Below are 24,804 nucleotides of genomic sequence, written 5' to 3' on the forward strand. Positions count from 1 at the left end.
TACAGGGTAGCTGGCAAACGTGGGTCCTTCAGAGCTGTTTCCCCACATGCCTTCAGCATCCACACCCCAACAGAAGTCTAAGAGAAGCAAAGGAAGATCTCCCCCCTGCTGCAACCTTGAGAAAGTTCTGTCTGTATATAGCAAACAAAGAGAGTGCTGCGGGTGGGGGGTCTCACTGCTGTGCCCTGCAGTGGTGGGTCAGGGTATGATTTCCACACCAGAGGGAGGGGGCTTCCAGAGCAGGAGGGAGCGTGAGGGTCAGGCTCTGCACGGGGTGCATCTGCCACTGGGGCACTAATTAAGTGTGCGCTTCTGTGGTTGCTAAGAGAACAGCTCCCCAAACCCAGGGGGCGGGTGTGGGGTTGGTGGGGGGGGAGAGGAAAAGGAGGAGACAGGAAAAAGCAACTGGAACACTGAATTCAGTTCCATATGGTTGACACAGTTTATGTCAACAAAAATGGCGGTGTAAGGAAGAGGAAGCTGGCGTGCCCAAGCAGTGCCTAAGCACACTTGGGATCCCAGACACGCTCAGGATGGCCAGTGCTGTGCCAGGCATTTATCTGTGAAGGGAGAGACAGCGCCTGATTCACTATGTGTGTCTGTGTGTGAGCTTCGTGTCGGCTGAGCATTTAAACATCGTCTCCATTGGGCCCACACGGTTCGTCAGCCATGTCAAAACCGCCCGGGTGACATCCTCCCCTGTAGTATCACAGAAGGTGGCATCAAAACGGCTCCTTGTGCTGGCTGAGAGACAGAGCGCTCACTGCTGCATCCCGCATGTGGCTTCTCTGGCCACTTAGACACTCTAGGCAAGGTTGAGGAGCTTCCAGGAGGACCTCTGCCCATGGCATCACCTGCAAGGATGCATCTTTTAGGGACAAACCAAGGATACCTTTCCTGGGTAGGAAGGCTTTAACATAGAGGTTTCTAGACTATCACGGAGGTCAGATTGGGATGGTGATGTCAGTGCCTACGAATACAGGAAGCCCCACTCCAGAGGCCAGGGACCCTACAAGTCATGCCCGCAACCACATGGGCTCAGGGGACTTGCCAAAGCTCTGGGAACTCTCTGGGACACCAGCAATGCTCCATCTGTTGGGGACCAATATATTTCAGAGAGCGTAAAGCTGCACCGGAGCCAAGTTTCCCTGGCATCCCTGTGGCCACTGTGTGGTGCAGAGAGTGCGTGCCCACAACTGGGATGTGAAACTAGAGGCCAGGCTTGGTGCCACAGTCCCCCCAGCCCTGAAGATCCCACATCTGACATGGACCTTTGGTGGAGGTCGTGGGAGAAGGCCTCTTCCCAGTAGGGCTGTGTGACACCCCATACCTTTTCTGAATGAAGGAGATGAAAAACCATGACAGAACCATCTTTTCCACACTGGGTCTCCAGCCTCAAGTATGTCATAAGACTGAGGGTCAAGCAGGTCCCTGTCCCATCTTCCCTACAGCAGAGCCCCAAACTCCCAAACTCCAGCAAGGCAGCAGTGTCACACGGCCCAGACACAAAGTCCCCAGCTGTCATCACCAGCAGCCATATATGAGGTAGCTGCTCCTTTTAGGTGCACTTGTTCACAAGTAGAAACTGCTGTAGAAATGTGCAGAGCCCTGAGCTGTCCAAGGAGAAGAGCTGGGAATATTCCCAAGTAGAGCGTGTCTCCACTCGGTTCCCTCAGTGCCAGCCAGCCCCAACCCCGAATTCAACATCCCATCAGGCTGTAGAGAGTGAGCTGTGCTGGCCAGGAGGGCAACAGGTGTGGGGCACAGATGGCATGTGTGGGTAGGGGAAACCGCCAGGCTATGGATAGAAGAGGATGAGACAAAGGACCCCACAGTGTAATCCCACACCAAAGGATGCTCTCTTCAGACACCTTTAGACGTTTTGTCGGCTTGTTTTGCTCTGTTCTGTTTGTTTCCTTTTTAAACACGTGTACAGTGCATGCAGGTCCTATTCATCCCACTGACCCACTCCACTTCCTCTTAGGCATCCAACTTCAGGTCCTTGTAAAAACGCACCGAGTGCAATTATTGCTGCCTGTGTCTGTGCGGTGGTATGGGGCCATCCACGGAAGCATGGGCTACCTACCAGTGGTTGCACGCCTGCCCCCCAAAACAGTTTTCTCACTCCTCAGCAGCCATCTACTGCCAACACACCTTCATCTGGGAGCTCCTTCTCATCCATGCTGGAATTCTGGCTGGCCACTGTGAGTTCATGGGAGCAACGGCCATGCGATGTTGGCACAGCGCTCCACAAGGCTCCTCACATCCTCCAGTTTCGCATGCTTTTGGCTTTTCCTTCCATGATGCCCTGAGCCTTCGTGGTGGAGGAGTATAGAGGGATTGTGACAGAAGTCCCATGCAGGACGGGGATTTCACTGTCACTTATTCTCAGCACTGGCCAGTTATGAGTTTACATTTGCCACTGTCCATGGCTAAAATAAGCTTCTTTGACAAGGCTGAGAGCAGCCCGGATTAGAGCTGGGGTGACCCTGTGGAGTGGCTGTGGCAAACGGGACTGTGAGCAGGTGGTCTGGGGTCTGTGTGAACACCTGCAATGATCTGGACCATCAGAATACTGAATATTCAACCTGGGGTAGGCTCCGCTATGGAGAGGTAGGGGTACCTCATGGTGTACCCTGAGCATTCCTGCTGGGGGAGGAGGACCACTTCTGATACGACCCTCCTATTGGGCTGTTCTTGAATATCCCCAGCAACAAAGGGGTCTCTATCTGCACATGGTGATTCTTGATGTCGGGGGCAGGTCATGGCACCCCTACCAAGGAGATGTTAGCTCTGTATCCCACCCTCCACCAGTGAATCTCTCCTCCTGGCTTCAGACAACAAACAAGGTTGTCTATTCTATATCTCATCTTAGGATGCTATTGCAGCCTGCGGCCTCCCAGCAGACCTGGCTAACAGAACATCAGCTGTGTGGGCATGCCGGTCCCCTGCAATCAGCCACATTCTGGTTTACACTGCTGTGGCTCTCTGCTTACAAGCCTGACAAGAAATAGCAAGACCAGTCCTCCCTCTCCTAGTACAGACCTGTCCACTCCATTCCCCTGTGGTCTTTTTCCCTCCTGACCATGGGGACTCAGGTCCCAAGTGCCAACACAAGCTTCTCTGGAAAGTTGGAATGGTGTTAACTGAGGCTGCAGACTCCTGGATACCACTGGTGCCATCTTTAAGAACATGAGAAACTACAGAGCAGGAATTAAAATTTTAAATTAAGGGAGAGATAAATTTTTTAAAAAACTGTTTCTCTTCAAGACTGCTAGAGATCCTTTGCTTACAGTGTTTTCTCATGACAGGGTCTGAGCTTTCTGGAATGTTCTGGGGGCATCCCTATCCTGGATTTCCTGAGAGCAGCCACAAAACTCTCTAGAGATTTACAGAGGTTGTGTAAGGTGCCAAGACACTCTACTTCAACATTATAGGTCTGAAGATGCCACAGTCCAAAGCCAAGCATACCAACTTCCTGTTTCTCTCTTCTTTTAGTGACAGGGTCTCTCTACGAAGATCACCCTGGCCTGGGACTCACCATCCTCCAGAGTAAGAACCCTCACAGTCATAAGCTTTTCATCCACCAACCTGATTTTATCCTGGGTGACGGGACAGCCCAGATGGCAGAGGGTCCTAACCATGGAGTGGTCTCCCCAAACTCCAGCCCTGCAGGAAGGGCAGTACCATTGGTGTCTGGGAGCACTCAATGTCCAGGTGTACTTGGAAAAACAATCAGATTGTGTCCCTGGAATCAGTTTTCAGAAAGAGGGTGGACCCTAAGTGAGCCCCATACCACAGCCTTTATAGCCAACAGCCTGCACCCCTACACTCTGCCTGGCCACGGGACTTCCTCTCAGAGACTCACCAAGCTCTTCATTTCCATGTCTTTTGACAGCTGCCTGACAACAGGCTGAAAATAATTTTACTTCTTGTACAAAAAAAAAAAAAGGCTCTCTGCGCATCGGAACATTTTGAGGCTCTCAAGTCCTGGCAGGGAGGACGCGGCAGGTGCTACCAGCACGTGGTGCGACTCGGAAGTGCTCACTGCTGATGATGACAAGCGTGTCTCCCCTTGCTGTGGCCTCACTGGGGGTGGGGGGATGGGAGTCACCGGGCAGTATGAGTCAAGGCACTGTCCTCTGCAGCTGTTGGCTAGCTGGTCAGGCACTCCCTCATCCCTCAGTTTCTCCACTGCCAGAACTAGAGGGATTTTGCCAAGTCTCAGTACTAGCTGTGGGGGTTACCTGAGTTCATGTTTTCGGGGCAAAGCAAAGTGTTCCCACACACAGCACGCTGAAGAAGAACCACCCAGTGGGGAGTGAGGCTCTGTGACCCCAGAAGAGTCTGTTTCCGAATAAAAGGATATACCTGGAGCTACCTCATGAGAGGCAGCAAGAGTTCAAGTGTTTCTATTTGCAACCGTACTGTCAGCAATGGCTGAGTAATATGTGTCATTAGAACACGTGTAATGGAATCCGGGGCCATGGCTCAGCTCACATAGCCTCTGCTTAGCATGCACAAAGCCCTGGGTTCAATCCCCAGCACAGCAGGAACCAGGCATGGTTGATAGAATTTACACCTGCAAGGCCAGCACTCGGAGGATGAAGGCGGGATGGGCCATATGTTAAGGTCATCTTCAACTATACAGCAAGTGTGAGGCCAGACTGGGCCTCAGGACACCCCGCTTCCAAGCAACAACAAGAAGACCCCAGCCAAATCAAACTACGGGTCATCAGGTGGAAAGGCGGTGGGCAATCCCCTCCCCCACACTGAAAGACATACAGCCTCCTTAGCATGGCCAAATGTCTCTTTTATCCTTCAAGGTGTTACCTCCTTAAAGACACCTCCCTGGTTGACCCTGTCATTGGAGACACTGTCCCTCAGGATTCCTGGTGCACCAGTCAGCCCTTTGGGCTGCCAGGAGTGTTTCCTCTTCCCTTGAAAGCAGGGAGTTGGGAATTCCCAACATGCTGGCAACTGAACGAATGAGGGAAGAGGCCAGTGGCCACCCAGTGGGTTCCAGGCACAGCAGGCTGGTATGTCTCCAGACCCATGTAAATGGCATGAAGCAATAGCCAGCCCATTGCTCTGCCCTGCCCCGCCCCAGGGCTTAGGCTGAGGCATGCCCACATCAGCACACCAAACAGTTGCCTGGGGACCTGGGAAAGCCTGTCCAAGAGGACTTTGAGGATGTCCCTGTCTGTCCTTGTCATTTGAACAGGAGCACCAGAACTCAGTTCCCAGAATCCTCATGGTGTCTGTAGTTTCCTGTGCCCTTACATTGCTTGCTGAGAGAAAGCCACGGCCAGTCCTTAGCTTCTAATGCCACTTGGATGCACCCATCTGATTCACAGAGTAAAGAGTGTTCTGACATAGGGAGCATCGTAGCAGACACAGGAACAGAACCAGGCTCCACGTGGAGTCTATTTGGTGTCACTAACTGTCTGCCACCTCTGGTGACTACCAAGCAGCTCACAGGTGGCTGGACCCCAAACTGAAAGTGGGGTCCTGGGTCTGTCCCCCAGCTAACCACCATATCCGTTCCAGCCTCCCTCTCCTGCCTCCTTGGCTACAGCGCCCTCTTGCTGGCGCTGGCTGAGAAAGCTCAGGAATTTGAGTCCCAAGCTAGGCTGTCCTCAAGGCCCCTGGCCACTAGAGGGAAAACTGGTCCAGGGACATTGAGTACATCTCTCACATCTGGAGCAGGACTTCCTGAGTTCAAATGTCACTGAAGAACTATATTATCCACCAAAAAGTCTTTGAGCCCCAGAACTCTGCACCAGCGAATGTGCTTTAGGGGGCTAGGCAGAGGTGGTGGAGGGTACCTGCTGAGCACAGAGCTCGCACGTTATACAGAGGAGCTGTCAGATGATCACAGATGAAGCTGGACGTGGCTGTTCATCACTGAGATTATTGTGAAACTGTACTGGGAAAGGGCCTCAGGTGTGCTAGGGGCAGGTTTCAAGGCCTCTGGGTCTCCCTAGAAAGCCAATGGCTATATATGTAAATGGCAGGGGCACTCGCCCAGAACAGGATGATGCTCCCTCAGTCACTGTACATAAAACTTCACATCAGACACCCCAGGAACCCCTGCCAGAGAGGAGACCTGACTCAGTGTCTGAGGACGTACTGAGGGTGGGTACTGAGGACATACTGGCTATGTGCATGAGGCGCCATGCTTCCCTTCAGCTCTGGCCTGAGACCTCAAGGCACAAAGCTCCCACCCCACCCTACCCCATGTGGTGTCACCCCAGTGGAAGAGAAGAAAATGGGAGATTCTAGAAGCATCTAATCAAACTTCCCAGGCTCTGGAGCACAGCACACCTTGATGCCCTCAGGCAATCTATTTTCCCACCCAAGCCTTCTGAGGTTCTACTCCAGTGGCTCTTATTTCAGGGGAGGAGGGCAAGGTAGAGAGAGACTGCAGAGACTGCAGAGGCAGGGGAGTGCCTAAGCTGATTTCAACACCAGCTGCCTAGTCTGACAGAAGTCCATGGGGGAGCTGAGAGGAAAAAGAGAAGCTCAAGAGGATCTCAGTGCCCCACCAGACCCCCAACTCCACCAAATGTCAGAAAGGAAATTTACATGGTATAGGACCTTTGGCCAATGGGATCTGAGTAGAGCAGGGAGGCAGAGGCAGATGCAACTGGGCAGGTAGGGACCAGAGCCCTATTCTAGCCCAGCCCCACCACACTCTAAGCAGCAGACCTCACTTCCTTCCCTAGTAACTTCAGATGACTGCAATTTAAATATTAGTAGGCAACGTATCCCTATCTCATGGTAATTGGTGAATGAGTCATACCCACATAAATAAGGCCAGATATTAAAAGGCGTCTCAGCAGCAACACGGGGTTAGCTTTGCACAAAAAAAGTGGGTGTCTGCGGCGTCTGCACCATGCCTGGCAGAAGCCACTGAGGGGCTAAACTCTGGGAAGGTGCATGGCAGCTTGGGTAGAGGAGTACCGCCAAGGAGCGGGTCTCAGAACTGACCTGGGCCTGGCTGGGTTGGACAGGTGCCAAGGGGCTGGGTGGGAACTGGGGAAGAGCCTCTTGCCAGTAACCCAGCCTGCATTGGGCTATGTGTCCAGGACCACAGCCAATGCTGAGGCACTGGAGGCCTGAGGTGGCCTGCCCAGAGAGAGGTAAGAGAGACTGAGATACATTTTGGAAGGATCCTAGGTGTCAAACGCTGCCCCATCAGCCAGGTCCACCTTGCCCTGCCTTCTCAGGATGCTTACTCTGCACTTGGCCTCTAAGGCTGGTGAAACTTACTTCCGGATCCCATTCTGGACTCAGACATCAACTCCACTTGCGCCCCTGGACCCAGCCTAGTCTTCTCCCACACAGTCCTGTCTCTGACCCCTGGAAGCCGTGGGTGGAGAGAAAGACATGGGTCAGGTTTTGGCTTCTACCTGGAGCAGGAGACCCCACCTCTTCGGCTCCCCTAGAAGAGCTCTAGAGACCTGCCTTCCTGCAGGAACCCCTCCCCCAAGATGGAAGGACGCCCGAAGGTCCCCTGTAGACTTCAGAGAGACAAAGATAGCCGTCTGCAGGGAGTAAGGCAATTACCAGCAGCGCTGATTAGCAGAGCCGAGTCCGTACAGCCGCCCTCCTTCCCCGGCCTCCAGCCCTGATGGGTCCTTCTGTCCAGCTCCTAGGAATTCATGAAATTTGAGCCTAGAGCCAGCCAGTGGGCATCCTGGGTCAATGTGTGGCCCAAAGTGGGATGCCAAGATACAGTTTTCTCATCTGAAGAGAAGGGACCCTTAGCCTGCCTCATAAGTTCCCTGAGTGTCCTGAGGGACAGAAAGCCTAGGAAGGGCTTTAAGACCCAGAGAGACCAGACTCACCGTTGGCCGCCATTTTGGAGATGGGGAATGGGCACTGAGCCCACCCAAACTATGTAGCTCAGCATCTTCCCATCACAAGCATGTGGCCTGGGCTGCCTGCCACCACCTTCCTTGGCTGGAAGCCTTATGAGATAAGCCAGGGATTCCAGAGACTCAGGTAGGTATTCCTCTGCAGGTCCAACATATAATAAGGTGCTAGCATCCTGTCCATAGTGGGGCACACAGGCCCAGCTCTTAGCTATTAAGGAGAACCAAGGCTTCCTGGCCACCATTTTCTGGTTGAACTCTCTGGGAGGGAGGACTCTGCCGATAGAGCTGCCTTGCCCTACATGGCCACCTTCCTCCTCAAAGCTCCTCACCACACCCTGGATAATAAAGCAGGGCTGAAGGATCCAGGGCCACGCTGGATGGATCCCGGTGGCTGCACGCCCACTGTGGCTCCCTGCGTGGCAACTGAGCCCATCTAGTGTAACCAGAGCAACCTGGCCTCCATGCTGAGGCTAACGACCGCAGCTCCTGTCCTGAAGCCCCAGTGCTTCACGGGACAGCATCTGGAGATAGGGCTATTGGATTGAGTCAGGTGAGCCCATGAAGGGTTTGTGATGTGCTGTCTTCTAGGACGAGACACAAGAGAGGGTCTCTCTCCCTCCACTTCTGCGCTGAGTATTTTTCCAGCCTCTTCAACTGTCAGCTAAATAACTCTCCCGACCCATCTTTTTTTTTTTTTTAAATAAAGTTAACTTGCCCCTGGCATCTTGGTAATGACACAGATGAGGTACTTCAAAAATCATTTTACATTATGTTCTAGCCATTCAGTATTTTTCCTCCACTGCATATATCAGAAATTAAAGCATCGTCATCATCATCATCATCGTCATCATCACTACCATTATTGTTTGTTTATTTTTTTTCAAGACAGGGTTTCTCTGTGTAGCCTTAGCTGTCCTAGACTCACTTTGTAGACCAGACTGGCCTTGAACTCAAGAGATCCACCTGCCTCTGTCTCCCCAAGTGCTGGGATTACAGGTGTGTGCCACTGCACCCGAAGAATTCATACTGCTTTCCTCAGCAAAGGATCTGTCTTATTCACTACTTCACTATAGTATGGAGCCCAGCTCCCTTCAAAGATGCCTTTAATGTTCATCCAATAAATGAGGAGATGAAATGAAGGCTCTCCTCCACCTCACCCTGGGCTTTACTAGCAACAGAACCCTTCATTATGCAAGATAACTGTTTCTAGAACTCTTCCCGACATGAATACTCCTTCCTATACCCAAGTTACAGACCATCTCAGTCGGGTATAGGTCCTTGGGGTCAGGAGTTCTCGAAGCACCTGTGGGCAGAAGATAGGTGAAGTGACACTCAGACTAAAATTTCCCCTTAGTTGGTCTGTTTGTCACTTCGCCTATCTTCTGCCTACTGACGCTTCAAGACTCCCGACCCCAAGGATCTATACCTGACTGAGACGGTCTGCAGCACACCCAGGGCCTTCTGGAAGGTCTGGGGTGGAGGAGGGAGTTGCACAGTCATTCTCATTCTAGGCAAACCCACTGATGTGACAGGAGCTTGACAATGGGTGTAGGTGCCTAACAGAGGCAACGTGAGGGAGGGAAGGCTTATCTGGGCTCTCTGGGTTAAGGCACAGTCCATCACGGCAGGGGAGGCATTGTAGCAGCAGGAGCATCAGGCAGCTGCTCATGTCCCACCCACAATCAGGAAGCAGAGAGCGATGAACACCGGTGCTCAGTGCACCGTCTCCTTCCTGTTCAGTCCTGGGCCCTGGCCACGTAGAGTGAGTCTTCCTTCCTCAGTTAGGCATCTCTGAATGAGCCCTCCCATCCATCCATGGGGGTATCTGCTAGATGATTATATTCATACCAATGATCAAGATTAATGGTCACACATAGCAAAATGGCCTCCTTCTTTTGTATCTGCTGACCTCCGATGCCACATTGGGTGCTGTGTATCAGATGTGGCACAAACCGTGTTGAGGACCTGCAACTCACCACTCCAATGTCCCATGTGCCTCAGTCCCTGAGAGGATACCTGCATACTGAGAGCAGTACCCCTGCTCTGAGCATGGACTTGTTAGACCCAGTCTGTCCTCTGTGTTCAACACCTGCTGGGCAGGCTGAGGCCCATGGGATGGACACCTCATCAGGATTCCAAAGTAATACCAGAAGTGGCAGAGGTGACACGAACCAAGCTATCCCCCCAAGCCCTCAATGCAGGGTAAAATGCAGCCAGGGAAATGGAAAGGTCCCTCCTGCCAGCCCACATCTCCAATTACTGTCAGAGGGGGACAATATGACCTGTGCCCTCCACCTCTGTGACTTTCCGTGCCAGGATACTCTCCCCACCTCATACCACTCTGCCAGTGAGAAGAACCCTATGCCAGGGTTATCCCATTCAGACCCCATCAGAGTGACCTGGCCCAGATCCAGTCCCAATGCATCAGTGACTCCAGGACAACCTCTCTCTTAGCATGTGTTTTCAGGGTGCCCCTGGGTGGCATGCATCTTCCTTGTAACAGCTGCCTGTGGGATGCTTCTGCTTGGCTGCAGGCTTTCCTCCTGAACTGTCCTTGGAGGGCTGGTGAGGGGTGTTTGTGGCTGAAGGCACAGCTTCCAGTAGCATCACATGGAGGACCCCGTCACCTGGCCATTGGGATTGCTGGCTGCCTCTCTACTAGGCCTCCCAGCAGTGGTTCTCTCAGCTTTAAGGATGTCTTGGCTTCTTCCCTGAGCTGCATGGAGAAGACAGGTTCTATAAAACTCAAGTTGTATGCTCTTCAGCCCTAGGATCCTATTACCTGGCCGAGCAGGGGTGCTCATACCCCGCCAAGGAGTGTGAGCGAGCTCCTGACACAGCTCTACAAACCTACCACTGTGCCCAGTTCTTTCTTGTTCCTGAAGCCAGAAGGGACTTTACACAACATGTCAGTTGAATCTCATTGACCTATGTAGATGCACAGGTCCAGAGGGAATAAGGACCTTGGTTCAAGAACATATCTTATCCTTGTCCCAAGACAAACCTGGATAGGTACTCTGCAAGACCCCCATAGTCACTGCCTTGGTCTTGAGGCTCCAGACCATCTCTGGGGCTCTTGTAGGGGGTATTCCAGCCCTTGTTTGGGCCAGGGCTTGCGCGCAACAGTGGGTGTGTCAGGAGCACACACAGATGTCTATCAACTTGCCTGGCTTCCTACTATGTAATGTATACAGGCTCCTAGGCAAACCATAAGGAGTCTACCCAACAGCCTCGCTGTGCAACGGTTGGGACATTTCTTGGCTTAACATCCCACAGTGGTAGAATTGAGTCCAGCTCTATTATGGGAAGCCACGGCAGGGAATCTGGAGTCAGCATTTTAATAATAAAGTCCAGCCCCAGTTCATGACAAGGGCTCACAGCACCACCCAGTGTGGGTCCATGAGCATGTGGTCATGTGCCCTCCCTGCCTTCCGTCCCTGACTGTGCAAGCCGCTGATCAGTCCCCTCTGGGCATCAGGGATTTCCTGATGCCAGTGGCATCAAATGTTAACCTGGCCACGAGTGCAGCCCTGGAATTTCGGATTTGCTTCAAGGTTAAATCAGTCATGGTGCCTCTTTAGTTCCCAAAATCCAACCAGGTATTTGGAACCAGTAAGGTGAAGTTCATTTGCATCTCAGAACCAGTTCCCAGTATCCTCAACAGCTTTTCATGTTCTGAGTGTCTGCATCTCAGTCTCATCTAGCCCAGGCTAGCCTCAAAATCTCAGTATAGCTGGTTATGACCTTGGACTCCTGATATTTCTGCATTCACCTCCCAAGTGCATATACCACTACACCTAGCTTCTACTATGCTGGGTTGTAACCTAGGGCTTTGTGCATGCTGGGCAAGCAGTTTACCAACTGAGCTACAGTCCCTGCCCCACCTTACGAGCTTTATCGACAGATACAACAATCCGAACAAGAAGCTCTCTTTTCCACTAGCCCATACCTCTGGTCTCTCAGGGTCCTTGGATAGAAAAAAAGTTGGATTTGTTTGTTGCAGTAAAATCCCCTCCATGGCTGTGCTCTTTCCTGGCAGTGTAGGAAACCTCATGCCAGGAGCAGAGGCCCTGGGAAGGCTGTTTACCCTCCTGCCTCTGTGGTTGGAGGCCAAGTTGCTCACGGTAGATGGTAGATAATGCTCCTCCCAGGAACAGTGATGAGGTGTGCGCACGTGCCACTTCTAAGTAGCCTAAAGTAGATAGAAATAGAGGGGAAACGCTGGTTCTGGACTAAGCACTGAAGGCAGAAGTTGGGCTTCTTCCTCATGAGTTATTTTGGGGTCATCAAGCCCATCTTGGGTAGATGCCCTCGTCACTCTCTCCCTCATTTGAAGACATAGGCCAGCGCTTCTGCAACAGCACAGGTCCCCAGGGGGTGCAAGCTCCCAAGGGGGGTAAGCCCGCACACTTTGCCTGTCTGCAGCCAGCCTTACTGTTCTGGCTGATGGGGCCTCCACCACATCGGTCCCGCCCCTTTATACCCTTGCTTTTACCAACACCCCCAAGGAGTGCTCCATTTTTCTATCTGGGTCAGCAGCACAATCCAGGAAGCGTACACTCCCTGCTAGCTGCTGCTATCTGATGTGGCCACACATTTGTCCCAGGAGGACGGGGGAGGGGAGGGAAGTGTCCTGCCCCTGAACTTGATCCTTCTGGTATTACCCAGGAGGTGGTTAAAATGCTGTGCCAGCTTCTGCACCTGACATGGCCCCTGTGTGGAGTGGGGGACAACTCCAGCACCTGCAAAGGGACAGACCTTGAAGTCTGTCTTTCCTTCCCTCACAGCCGAGAGCTTTTGGCCCCATGCCACAGCTCTGTGCTGTCCCGTGTGGCATTACATAATGTCCCTGGAGGCCTCTCGCTGTCCTTTTCAGGCCAGGTTCTTCAGAGCTGGGTGAGATGCAATTGGACTCTCCGCTTGATCAGTAGCATGGCCTGGACATCTTCGTGCCTGTGGCGCTTGCTTCTCTGAGCCTTTTTCTTTTCTCAGAAGGAAGCCGCAGGCTAAAGGGCCTGCATGTGCCTATGGTTAGGGCAAATCGTTCTCCGGGAAGAATTAATTAGCCACTAAGAGTAAATTTTCTCTTAAAAATAAGATATCCCAGAAAGACATATGCATCCTTCTTTTTACCTGTCAGAACATGGAAACTACGGACCCCAAGGCAGTGGAACTGCCCCAGGGAATCTCATGCTGGCAGGGGGTGGGGATGAGGGTGGGGTGGAGGAAGCTGAAACCTGGGGCAGCCAGGGGGGAGCTTGTCTCCCAGAGACCTCACAGAGTTCTGAGAACTTGTCAGATCATCTCACAAGAGACACTGAGCTGAGAGAGTGATGGGTCAGTGACAGGCAGGACCACACCATGACCAGGACTGCTTAGCGATGCACTCCTCCTGCCCTCTGTTTAAGCCTGAGCCTCATGTCCAGACGCTGAAGACAGACTTGGGAGTCACTGGACCTCTCTGTCCCTCTTCCCAGTGTGGCTGCACCAAATGGCTCTCCTTTGGCTCTTTTTCACTATTAGTTGTCTCTTTAATTGGCCTATTGAGGATGAGTTATCAAGCCTGGCCTGTTAAGACCATTAGCGAGAGCCCAGGTTCCAACCCTAACAGCTCCAGTAGCCCCGCCAAAGCCAGAGGTCATCCTTCCAGCAGAAGACAACCATCAGCCTGGTGATAACAGGCTGAAGTTCCACTACCCTCCTCCTGGAACTTGCCCAGGTGGGCAGCAAGCACCAGATTAGAAGGTGCTGTCTACTGGCTGGCTGCTGGCTCTGGTCCTCTTGGGTGACCTCAAGAGAACTGTGATGGGGTTTTGGTGGATGGTGTTGTCTTGGCAACCATGGACAAGGGTGGGATCCAGTAAGAGCCTACCATTTGTAGAGTCTGTTCCCAGAGGCCCAGGCCAGGACAGCAGGTTAACAGAGTGGGGCTGATGAGGTCGGATCCCGTACAGAATAGGATTTGTGTGCTGGGTAACAAAGAGGGGCCCTGCGAAATTAAGAATCACAAGCAGGCCCTTAGTGAATGAATAAACATCTCCCATAATTACAGAGCTGGCAACCAGGAGGAGCAGAACAAAGGCGGAGAGATGAGCGTTCCAGCTGCTTGCTGCAGGGCTGAAAATAGATACCCACTGGAAAAGACTGGACGCCACAGGGCGGAGTTGTCGTCTGTGAGCTCCCTGCAGCCAGACAGCATCAAGAGCACAGGGCAGGAGGGCCACTGAGGAGGGGACACCTCACCTCAAAAGACATTTGGATAGTCTACACACACCCTGGAAAAGCCTGTGGCAGAGGGTGTTCCCCCGGGGATACCAGACTCAGAATGACTGAGACTGAGACCAGTACCAGGGCCTTTGCCTTTAGGAGGCAGAGCAGGACAACAAGGTAGAGACTGCAACAGAGCTTCAGGATGACAGAGCCACCGGGCACAAAGGTGGCAGAGAAGATGGCAGGGGCTCTTAGAGGAGGCAGAAAGCCAAGGCTCCATCCTTCATGGGTACTCTGTGGGGAAGGGGCTCTGAAACACCAACATCTCAGGTTATTAATCTGCGGGTTAATAGTGAAAATGTTGGCCACATGTTCTGGCCAACGTAGACCAGCTATGTGTGGACCACTTGGCCTGGGATCAGCACATGTCCAGTGCTGGCCTGTCTAATGGCTACATCAACATAACAAGCGAGAGCGTGATGCTGTGCCATGACTTTAGGGGGTGATCTTAGCTTACAGAGGCTAAACAGCCTGGCCGAGACCCATAGCTTCAAAGACTGCTCTTGGGTGACACACATTATCCTCCCAACCATCTGTAAGATTGTTGGAGTGAGACCCACACTTGGAGGGTGTTTGTTACACACCCAGAAGAAGAGACTCCTAAGGACCGGCTCGGCCTTGCCCACATGACACTGACCAAGAATCTACCACTGGCATGGAGTACACCTCTGCCCAACTGGGTAGACATACCTCTCCCCAGAACTTGGTGGCTTTACTTGGGACCCCCACATAACCTCACCAGCCTTCTCTGGGCTCTTTTCTGCCATGTGCCCTTCAGCTTGGTATAGGTCTATAAGGCCCCTGGAGAGACCGGTGCTCAGGGCCTCAGCCTGCATCAAGGCCAGTTGTCCTTCTAACCAATCTAAGAACAGTCCTGTTGACGCCTGCCAGTAGATGCTGATGAAGCTCTGAGGAAGGGCACCCCAAATGTGGCCTTGCCGAGCAGGGTGGTGGAAGGTTTGACGGCAGCAGGGCCTCCGCTGTGTTTTTTAAGCAAGCAAGAAATGCTGGGAAGCACAGCTGTCAATCCTCGAATCTGCTGTCAGTGTTAAAAATAGGGGTGGGGTGGGGGGGCTGACTGTGCCAGGCTGCCAGGCTGCCTGTGAGGAGCCCCACTCACACCAGCATTTTTAATTAATTTTAAATTGCTCTGCAAAGGGGACAGCACTGAGAACCTGCCAGTGTGCTCCCTCGAGCTCAGCAGCGGCCCCTACCAGAAGCCTCCTCTGTGAGTCCCCAGCCCCCAGCTGCAACCTCCAATTAAAGCAGCTCACAGCTCCAATTCACAAGCCACATCAACGCTCCAGTCATCCATGGGTTTCAGAGGAGCACTGCCTGGATCATCTTGAAATCTGGCCTCCAGGAGGGGCCCGGGCCCAGGACAGCCTCAGGGGCTGCCCTTAGTACAGAGACCCAGGTTGGAGGGAGATGACCCTGGAGGGTGCAGTTTGGAGTTCTAGCCAAGCAGGCCAGGTATGACTTTTTTTTTTTTTTTTTTTTTTTGTCATGCTATGAGATGGAGCTGAGCAGGAAGGGTGGGTCTATGTATATCGCCAGAGGACAAGAGTTTGAAGCCCACTCGTCTTCATTTTGGAGCTAAGGAGACAGGAGGAGGAGGTTCTCTTGGGACAACACAGTCTTGGTGACAGCTATATCCTTCCCGCTTCCTAAAAAAAGGCAGGCAGAAGCCTGGATCTTCATGTGAAATCTCTCAATTTTTAAATACTAGTAAATCATTTCCTCTTTTTTTCCCCCCTTCTGAAATCCAAATGTGCCTTACTTATCGTTTAGGATCTGCCCACAAGCCACCAGGAGCTGGAGCTGGGTGTCAGAAAGGCGGGCATCTTCAGGGTTTGTTCTCTCTCTGATGCGCCCAGAGGAGACAAATTGGTATCCCTGTCTATCAAACAACTCCCTGTCAAGCTCAGCATCCCAAGGCAGCCCATAGGTAGCCTTAGTGAAGTTTCTCAGAGTTAGTTCCACGGGAGCCTGGACACCCTGGAGGCATGGTGCAATATGGGTTCACAGGCCAAACAGGTGGCTGTTTCTTATGGGACTTACGGGGACTTCAAGTATTTCCAAGCACACCATGATGCACTTAGAAGCTCTGGAACAGAGTGGGCAGCACTGACCGCCCAACCTGTGTCTCTCAGAGTAGCTGTGAAGCTCACTAGACTCTAGAATGTCAAAAGCAAGTAGGCCAGGGCTGGAGAGGTGGCTCAGCGGTTAAGAGCACTAGCTGCTCTTCCTGAAGTCCTGAATTCAATTCCCAGCAACCATATGGTGGCTCACAACCATCTATAATGGGGTCTGATGCCCTCTTCTGGCATGCAGATATATAGGGAGACAGAACACTCATATACATACATAAATAAATCTTTTTTGTTTTAGGAGCAAGTTGGTCTGAACCTAACTTAAGTGTCTCAGTCAGAGGCACCTGTACCCCAATCATGAGCGATGTACCATCTGTGAATGGCAGTTGGCACACACTCAAATGCAGAGCCTGGGACATGAGCTGACCCTAGGTTACTTGCACCTGGTTGGCTGTTGACCTGCAAAGGACTCTGGGAAAGCAGTCCAGCGAGCCACAGAGATAGGGACTCGGGCTTCTGTCCAGCAGCCATACACAGGGTTCTTAGGAGGGACTTGGCATTACCTAGGAAGGAGTTGGTGGCCTCTCGAGGACCTGGCCTGAGCCTTGGCAATGCCAAACCTGGCACATACAGTGTGCTTTCATCAAGGACTAACATCCCAAGTGGAGGAAAAGGTGAAGGGAGATGAAGGTTCAAATCCACAGTGGGTACTCCCTCCACCAGCCATTGCACATCCCATCTCAGGGGGCTCAGGGGAGCTAGACATGGACACAGAAGTCCATTCCTCCAGGCCAGGGGCAGGTGGAAACAAGCCAGGAGAGAGGGACCTGAAGGATAGTCGATCCTGGATTCCGGCCTCAGTTTCCCCCTCTGTCAAACTGGAACCCAGGGCTTCTCATGTCTGAGCTTCATTTGCCCACCAGAGCCAGCTTTCAGCACCAGAGTTCTCTCTGTTAGTGGAGGAAGTCATCCTTCCCTCTGGTCCTTTGGCTGCTTGGGGCTGAAGACTTATGTCAAAAGGCTTGGCCAAAAGGCACTGCACTGATGTCCCATAGGGCCAGGGCTGCCTGAATCGGGACTCCCCACTTTGGCTACCCCTGTGCGGCAGGTCTGTACTCTAGGAAGCCAGGTTTCAGTGGTACTGGGCTGTCCCCAAGGTCCATGACAACTGAGTAGTAAAGAGGAGTCACCTCACAGGGTTTTGGATCTCCATGTTGTCAGCAAGAGCAGCCGAAAGTCCCTGGTCCATTGGAGCACCTAAGGAGGCACTGGAGAGCCTCCCACCCTGCCCTGGGGAAGCAGAGCCCTGAGGCCTGAGGCCTGCGGGCTGGGGGTGGGGGTGGGGGGGCGGTGTTCTATGCCTACACTGTGGTGCTGGGGTGTATGAGGAGTGTGTCAGAAACAGCTGCAGAGAAAAAAAAAACACACAAGCTGGAAAACACAGCTGAAGGGACTAAGCCAAGGGTCTGGTCCACCCCTGGGTCCCAGTTCAAGGCACAATGTTCAAGGTCCCAAGGAGATGAGATTGGAGCCCTGAGCACTCCTCCAAATACCCCAAGGACCAACAAATCTCCGAGGGTCTAAATGGCGGCACATCTTTGCCAAAGTTTCCTGTGAGGTAGTAAAAGGAGGCAGAGACCTAGGTCGATATGGGTCACTGGTCCTGCAGTAGCACTCCTGTTTCTCACAGTAGAAAGTTCTGGGCTATCTTCTACAGCGTCTCAATCAAGTGGCATGTGTGGGCTGTAGTCTGCAGCCTATGGCTGAGCCCTGACAACTGCTTCCTTCCCCCATTATGAGCAGGAGGCAAAGTCATGGTGGAGTGGTCTTTGAAGGGCCCCTGTCTTAAGCAATGGCCACAGGCTGTGGTTCCCAACAGCAAGAAAGTACGGTGTCAAGACTACGAGCTATAAGCCAGGCACAGTGGCACAGAGTAATCCCAGCATTTGGGGAGGCAGAGGCAGGCGGATCTCTATGAGTTCGAGCCCAACCTGTTCTACAAATCGAGTCCAGGACAGCCAAGGCTACACTGAAAAACCCTGTCTCAAAAAAACAAAACAACAAAACCAAGAAGAGACTTGATACCCTATGAGCATATACAGGGGCAGGAGGTCCCCCTCAGTCACAGTCATAGGGGAGGGGAGTAAGGGGAAAATTGGAGGGAGGAATGGGGGGATACAAGAGAGGGGATAACCATTGAGATGTAATATGAATAAATTAATAAAATTTTTAAAAATACAATGAGCTACAAGCCGAGGTCATAGTGTGTCAGGGCTGAGTTCCTTGAACTCCAGAGCCCCCAGGTATCCTCAACAGTGACTCTGTCACCCTTAATTCTGACTCCATTTTCACATGGCTCCTCCTCATTGGGTTCTATGGTCCCCACACCCAAATCCGCCCTCTCTCCATTTCTCCATAAAAGCAGGGGCCATTTACTCAGGGCTCACCCTAATTCAATATGAACTCATTTTAGCTGAGTCCACAAAGCTGTTTCCAAACACTCCAACATGCTATTGGATGACTATGGGAAAAGGAGTGTTTGTGTCAATAGCTATCCCTGCAGGGAGACAAGGCCTCTATGTGTATGCTGCTGAGGACAGGTAACTCGAGCTCCTGGGACGTGAGGGCTCGGCCTTGACCTCCTTGCCTGGACAAGCCCTGCATCTATCATGCTGAAGGCTATTCCACCCACAGGTTGCAGAAGCGGCCATAACTTGTCATTTGATGAAGGAGGTCTGGGCCCCAGCCTCATGGTACTCCTGGTGACCCAGCGATATGAGAGGACAGCCAATTGGCCGGCCACCAACAGGTGCCCTGGAGGCTCTGGCAGGCTCCACAGCTCCTCACGACTTCATCACGAGGGCTAATTAAAAGCAGCTCGCACTGCAGTATGTCCCCCCACCCCCAAACCCAATCTGGTTCCTCCTGGAAAAAACTGGCCCAGAATTCAGGAGTTAGTTTTGCTTCCATAGCCTTCCAGGTCAGAAAGGCCGTGGTGTTCTGGAAAAAAAAAATGGCTGATGACCTCAGTCGGCCTGGGTCACAGAAGATGTGAAATACTCAGCTCTTCCCTTCCCAACTCTCCCCACCTCCTCCAGATGGAGGCCTCCTTAGCCAGCCATATATTCTTTACTCTTGACCTCCCAACACATCTGCTTCTACCCACACATCTACTTTAAGGTCCTTTAGCCTACAACTGATACCAAAGCTGGCCCCGCCTATCTTCCCACGACTCTTCTCGGTGCACTGCCGCACCTGAGTCCCTCCACAAGCTATGGCCACTTTCTCTGCCGTTAAAAAGTTTGTGTTCCCTTTCTCAATATGGGGCAACCCAAGATCTACATACCAGGATGGTGGCAGTCGCCAATAGGTTTTTGAGGCATTTTTCAATCAGCCCTAGATGCTGACCACTCCAGTCTCGTGACAACCCTGGGCCACCTCTCCAGTTCTCAAGGCTCATGGCTATAGCTCCTAGCCAGAAGCTGAAACTTAAACTCGCACAGGACCCAGAGGTCACCTTTCCAGGATGCTGCAGACCTCCTGAGGGGGTCCCTAGTGTGCTGCAGCAGTGTCAGCAGAATCATCTCACCCACACCTGCTCTTCCTCTGTGGCAGAGGTTCAGCTGGTCCCTTCACCTGGTGCCAATACACAGACCAGGATGGGACCAAACCTAGCATTCGTCTGTAACACAGGCAGCAAACCCAAGGCAGAGAAAAGTGACAGCTCAGCATGGTGGCAGACAAGCTTATAATCAACACAGAGGTCTCAGTGGTTGGAACGGCCTTAGAAATCACATCTGCAACATGTAGATAAAACAAGTATGGCCTGGAAAGGAAGTAAGATTCCTCAGGGGTGAGAAAATGGAGAGTGCAGGCCCTTGTGAGGACCAGCCTCTGCCCAGCGCAGCCCAGGGAGGGCTACGTGTGAACAATCACACTCAAGTCCTTCCTGCTCCCAGCCTGGCAGTGGGCAGTGCACGCAGATAAATTTCTGAGGACAGGGAGGCTTCCTCAAGTGGTGTGGGGTCTGGGCTCTGAGAAGCTCACAACAAAGATTTAAAGTAGCAAAGAGGGGAAAGGAAGGATGACTGGATACATGGATCAGACTGACAGGAAAAGCTAGCTGGCTGGGTGGGACAGGTACCTAGGTGAATGCTGATGAATGGGAAGAGGGATATGTGAGTGGAGGGTGGAGGAATAGCTGGATGGCCAGTTATATAGATGGGCTAGTTGGCTTGCTGGATATATGGATTGGGTTAATGAATAGATGGATGGATGGATGGATAGATGATGGATAGCTGGATGGGTGGATGATGGATAGATGGATGGGTGGATGATGGATGGATGGATGGGTTGGTGGGTGGATGGATGATGGATGATGGATGGATGGGTAGATGATGGATAGATGGGTGGGTGGGTGGGTGGATGATGGATGGATGGGTGGGTGGGTGGGTGGATAGATGATGGATGGGTGGGTGGGTGGGTGGATGGATGATGGATGGATGGATGGGTGGATGATATAGGGATGGACGGATGGATGGATGGATGGAAGGGTGAATGATGGATGGATGGACAGATGGCCTGTTAGATCGATATATGATGAACTTAAGGATGGATGGATGGATGGACGGATGGATGGAAGATAAGGCATAGGTGGATGAAATGGCAGACACATTGAGCATTTATAAAGGCAGTATTGTTCTTATGACCTGCATAGCCTGCTTCCACATGCTTCTATCTGGTCTGAGTCTATATAGCCCATCTTAGGTAATATTTTACAGAACACTCAACAGTCCTGAAGAAAGGCATCAAATTCCTGCTTTGCTGAATGAGAGGGTTTAAGGACCTTACCTAGTGCCCATTCCAAGGGTTGAGATCCAAGCATAGTTGGTCCATCTGAGCCCAGTCCAGCTCTGCCTGCCTTCCCAGCCTCCAACATCACTCAGTATTCTGAATATTCACAGATTTCTCTGCCTGCTGGCTACCTTGTCACTGGCCTCTGTCTGATGGGGTAGCCAGATTTTGTTTTGGAGTTATGGCCATCACTGACAATTTAAGCTCTCTGCAGCAGCCTGTACCTATGGTCAAAGGTTTTGCCACAAGGATTTGGAGAGGAGAGCATTCCCCAGCAGCAAGGCAGAGAGGCCAGGGTCCACTATCAAGAGCTGGTGGCCACACTATGCAAACTCCTCAGTGCATTCTGGGGGCTTGGGTCCAGACTCACAGTAGGTGGGCTAGGTTCCCATAGGATATGGACAGTGTGAGCAGCACTCACACAGAGTTGTTGGTGGATGAACAATACCTTGCTGTGGCTGCTTGCCACAGGCCAGAGAAGCATCTGGGTTTGACTAGCAGGCTGGAGGCAGAGCTGCCTGCTTATCCCTGTCCTCCTGGGCACAGGAAAGTTGTGAGCCTCACACCCAGTGTGAGTCCTACCTTCCTCTAGATAGCTTCATTTCCTCATGAGGACCCTAATGTCCTTCACAGACCTCAGGACAACTCCTGACCTGCCCAGTGTCCAAGAAAGCACCAGCAGATAGTCCTGGGCTCAACTTCACCAGGCATAATAGGCACCTCCTGCTACTCAGGGCACACTGAGCACAGGGGACCTAATTACACATGATATGACACCCTCCAACGGGAAGTGATGGAGTGCCAACATTCAGGGAGATGGACTGGTCCACATGAGGACAATGTTATGCCTTCAAAGAGCTAATTCCTCAGAAGGCCAATAACAGGAGCCCCAGGAGGTGACAGCAATTAGTCATTTCTGGGAGCTGCACTTGCATTGCTCCAGCAGCCAGAGTCTCTGCAGTCTGATTGGAGATCTAAGCTGACTAAGGCCTGAGGTTGTCAGGGAGGCCTCTGCTACCCGATCTGGAAACCTCTGCTCAGCACACACACGGTGGATTCCTCGGGTTGTGGCTGGTTGCAAAGCACTATTCAGAAAGGGAATTATTCAAGTCACAGCGCGCTGTGACTTCTGTTTCACGGTTTCCATCCCAGCCCAAATGTGCTAGGCGTTAAAATGAGGGGGAAGGATGCACCCCGCCTGCGTTCTGTTGAGAAGGAGTGTGGGGCTGCACAAAGGCCACCATGAGCATCTGCTCCTTGTACAGTTCACAGTGCATCTCAGATGGGGCCATCAAAATTCACTGCCATGAGCACGGCAACTGCTCCCTCATTTATAGAGTGCTGTGTGATGGGCAGCTAGCAGGCTTGACTCTGAACTCAGCTATGCTGGGTGGGTGGAGGACATGATGGCAGCCCCTAAACTGTAGGCCTGGCGTGTGCCCCTCAGAGCCTGCTGATTCCTCTAGTCTTGGCCAAAGGCTCAGGAGATCACATCAGACACCCAGATATGGCCCACTGTATGCTATGCCCAGCAGCAAGGGGTCCCTGCCTACCTTATCCCACCTCACCCCAACACTCCAGGCAAAGCACTTATCTTAGAAATGTACATTGCAGGGCTGGGGAGATGAAATGGCTCAGCTTGTAAGTGCTTGTCACACAAGCTTGAGGACCCGACTTTGATCCCCAGATTGTATTCTTTACTCTAAGGCCAAAAACACTGGGCAAAAGTGCTGTGTTCTGCCACTTTCTGGGGCTGGAACTTGACTCCTTATTTCAAATACATTTGCAACAGCTTTCTGTTTTTGATGATTTCCTTCACTGTTTAAAATTGTGTTAATTTTTTCATAAATTGGAAGCCTAACTGGGAAAAAAAAAAAAAAAAAGAAAATCTAGATGCGATGGCATGCACTTTTCACCCCAGCACTGGGGAAGTGGGGACAAGAAGATTCCTGGGTCTCCCTGGCCAGTCAGTCTAACTTAATCAGAAAGTGCCGGGTCCCAGTAAAAGACTCTTTCTGAAGAAGTAAATTGTGACACACGCACACGCACATGCACACACACAGAGCAAATTGGACAGGGAATGACACCCACGGTTCATCTATGTACCATGCACGTGCACACATGTGCACCTCCCCCCAACACACACAAATGTCACAAATGTAAATTGCAGTGGCATCTTTGCTAAAACCCCTTAAGGACTATTAATCATGGAACAGGGCTCAGGCCTTGTTTTCTGGCCATAATGCTCAGAGAACCTGGCTCCCTACTATAGCCTGACATTCCTGCCTCTTGTCATGGGCTACGCACTTGTCTTATTATCCATGGGCTCAGGAGATCTCTAGAAAGATCTCCCCCTTCTAGGGGCTTAACAGTATGCTTCCAGGAATCCAGCTGTCTTCAGACGGCTTGTTCTTCTCAAGACTCAAAGCTCTCAGCCCAGACGCAGCGCTCGGTAAGGCCTTCCTTCCCTGAGCTCTCTGTTGGTGGTTTCATCTCCTGTGACCCTTGATGTCCTTTCTCACCACTGTACTAGTTTTCTGCCTGGGTGGGTGGATGAGTTGATGGAATTGTGGGAGTGGGTACCAAAAAAGGTATTGTGGTAGATAAATGGACAGGTATGGGGAGTTAGTGGGTGCGTGAGTATACGGATGGGTGACTGAGTGAATAAGATGGTAGATGTGTCTGTGGGTGGATGGATGAGTAGATGAATGGATGTGGAGATGGGCAGGTGGATATGTAGATAGGCAGATATGTGAGTAGCTAAGATGAGTGGGTGGGTCGATGGGTAAATGGATAAGTGGGTAGGGGTGTGTGTGTGTGTGTGTGTGTGTGTGTGTGTGTGTGTGTGTGTGTGTGAAGCAGATGAGTAGGTGGATGAGTGGGTGACTGAATAGGCAAGTAGAGGGGAATGGGTGAGTGAGGGAAGGGCTAAGTAGGTAGACGGGTAGGTGGTTGCGTAGTAGGCGGCTGTTAGATGAATGGGTGGGCAGGTATATGCATGAGTACCTGAGAAGATGGGTGAAAAAAATAGTTGGCTGGATAGAGACCATCACCCCCAGCGTAGAGTTGAGGAAACTTCCCGGCAGCAGTTAAGAACCTCTATTTTTAAATCAAGAGAGCAGCCAGTCAGAGTCTCTGGGAAGAGAGAACCTGTCAGAGAGCCATCTCCACACAGGGTTCTACCCCAGGACAAGCAGCCAGCCCAGTCAGGGAGCTACATGGGCAAGGACAGAAGTCCCAGAGCAGAACCCAGCTCCATAAGCAGCTTACAGTGAGGGTGACCCAAGGTCTCAGAGGACACCTCCCCTCAGCCCGCAGGCGACTGCACAAAGCTGGGCTCTGTGGCTGTAGGGCATCACCTCCAGCCCCTGCCCATATTTCCCATGATATCCCCTTCCCAACCCCTTCCTAAGGTTGAAAAGTCATCTTGTCTTGGAAGCTTCTCTGACACTGACCAGGCTTAGCACAGACATCACCATTGGCCAGCCTATTTCTGCACCCCCACACCTGGGATTGGGAGTCCCTGACTGAGGGAGGGGGTCCAGTGGCCTGACTGCTCCCTCCCAGTCCCATCATGTTATATCCCATGACTCAGTGGATGTGCCCTTCAGATTTCTCCCATCAGCTACCACATGGCAGATCCATGACCTCAGAATGTGATAAACTAAATAGAGTAGGATGTAGAAAAGGATGGGAAATAAGAA

General features: G+C 52.0%; 1 protein-coding gene across 1 annotated transcript in view; it reads right to left on the reverse strand.

Annotated features, from left to right (window-relative positions):
• The window catches only part of SHANK2 (SH3 and multiple ankyrin repeat domains 2), a 448,993-nt gene that overhangs the window by 251,343 nt on the left and 172,846 nt on the right, over positions 1-24,804 (reverse strand). The window lies entirely within an intron of this gene.

The sequence above is a fragment of the Acomys minous genome (assembly GCF_964271855.1).
Source record: "Acomys minous genome assembly, chromosome: 2".
NCBI lineage: Eukaryota > Metazoa > Chordata > Mammalia > Rodentia > Muridae > Acomys > Acomys minous.